This window comes from Asparagus officinalis, unplaced genomic scaffold (assembly GCF_001876935.1).
Source record: "Asparagus officinalis unplaced genomic scaffold, Aspof.V1 AsparagusV1_Un87, whole genome shotgun sequence".
In the NCBI taxonomy this organism is placed as follows: Eukaryota; Viridiplantae; Streptophyta; class Magnoliopsida; order Asparagales; family Asparagaceae; genus Asparagus; species Asparagus officinalis.
In genome coordinates this window covers 384,019-386,270 of record NW_017972353.1, presented here as the reverse complement: position 1 = coordinate 386,270, position 2,252 = coordinate 384,019, and positions in this window count along the sequence as shown.

Below are 2,252 nucleotides of genomic sequence, written 5' to 3'. Positions count from 1 at the left end.
GTATACTCTTCGGAGTGTCAGAGTCTTCATTCGGCTTAATTTAGTGTTATGATGACAACTTCAACCAGGGTTTGGATGCTATTCTTGAGAGCGAAGCAAGTCTTAGTGGGATGAATGATCCTCTTGTGGTATGCGCAGTACTTTAGATCCACAGTATTGTCAGCTTCCTCCTGATTTACGATATGTGGTAGCTTGATCTTGTTGGTCTCAAGGTGGGATTCGAAAATAGCTGGAACGTCTTCGTCCTTGAAGGAGTACTCTTTTTGGAGTCTCGGATCCGAAGTCTTTTGTTGTCTCCGGGATTGCTGTTGTGACATCTGATTAGCATCAACAGCAGCCGCAGGGACCTTCTCTTTACCACGGGAGACGAAGCTTGAATTTGGAGGGGTTCAACAGCAGCCGCAGGGACCTTCTCTTTACCACGGGAGACGAAGCTTGAATTTGGAGGGTTAGCCGTCGGTTGGCTTCTCTCGGCTTTCTTCCTTCTAAGGAAGCGCTCGGCCTGCTCTCCGTGCACTTTCAACTATTTCCAGGTGTTGGATGGTACTACTCCCATAACTTCTAACACGCCCAAAGAGAGGTTATTGTGGCATGTTTGGAGGATGAAATCCTCTGTGATCAGATCTCGGCAGTTCATCGCCTTATTCCAGAAGTGCTTGACGAAGTCGTCGACCGTCTCGTCATATTCCAGTTTCTCATCAAAGAGTGTCTTGATTGACACCTCGATGTTATTATCAAAGAAGTGAGTGAGGAACAGGTTCTCCAAGTCGTCCCAGCTGTTGATGCTTCTAGGCTTGAGACGGCGGTACCAATCGAAGGCGGGCCCACGAAGGGTGCCAACGAATGACCGAACCATCAAGATTTCATTGCCAGAGATCATGCTTAAGTAGGACTTGAAGTAGATCAGATGTTGAGTGGGTGAGCCCTTCCCGTCAAACGACATAAAGTTGATCAGGTTGAACTTCATCTGGTATGGGATCGACTCCCACTCTCTAGGGTAGGGACACAGAATGCCGGTCTTCTTCACCACTCGAGCAGACATTAGAGCATTGATTTTTCTCTCGCGGTCTTTCATCTTTTCATTTTTTTCTCGTATCCTTCCTTAGTCGATTTTGAGGAGGAACAATAGGGCCACCCCTAGTGTTGTCATCATTGGTGGAACCACCCCCAGCATTGTTATTCTTAGTAGGGCCACCCCTAGCATTTTGGTCAATGGGAGGGTCATCAGTATTGCTGTATTCATCCATGTCTGAATCGCTAGCTGCTTGGTTAACATTGTTGCGATGACTGGATTCGCCTAGCTGATTCGACAAAGCTCAGATTTGTTGGTTGTGTATTTGTCTCATCTCATGCATAGCCATTTCTATTTTGATTTTGAATGCTTCTTTCTGCTTGGCTAGAGCATCCTCAACCATTTTGGCTACTTCCTTGGTGTTAACCATAAACACTTCGCGGGATTGTCCTGGACTGGATACTGTTTTGTCGGAAGCGACTGTAGAGTTAGCATCTGATGTTTCATCCCCTGAGGATAATCCTCTATTCATCCTCTGATAGTCCCTACGTCTAGTAGTTCCCGTGCGTAACCAAATTATACGTTGGGATACGTTCGAAAAATAATGGGGACTGAAACTTCGTGTTGACTTCCCTTTATCGACCATATTGATTGTGACTTCTGGGAGTTCGTCATCTTGTGCAGCTGATCTTTTTCTACGAAAACACATTGGCTTGGTTTTCGACGCTTCAGAGGAAAGCCTTTGGAATACCGAGACCCTCTGTGGAGCAGTCTTGAGGTAGCTACACGTTGATAATACTGCCCTGATGAGTTTGACGCACTGACAATGTAAGTCCGTCTCCCGGGTATCTCTCTTTTAAGATCTGTTTGTACCCTCAGCCTAATAGTACAACTCATCAGCATGATGATCGGAGCAATCTATCATGTGTTGGCATGACTTCTCAGGTATAACGTCGTTATTTGACGAACACATTTCCTTCTGAGGATTCATCGCCTTGTTGGCACTCTCAAGAGTCGCACGTTTTGAGCTACACCTTAATGAGCGTGGGACCTCAATAGGCTCTTGGACTTCAACATGCAGTACGAGGCGGTCAGTTATAGGAGTTTTCTCCTTACGAGAAGGCTCAGACTTGTTGCAAGGGCGAGTACGACCTCCAACTCGATGAGTTGCTTGGGTTCATTCACCATGCCCAAGCGTTCTTTGACCACAAATCTATTTTCGATCTTCATGTAGAGGACC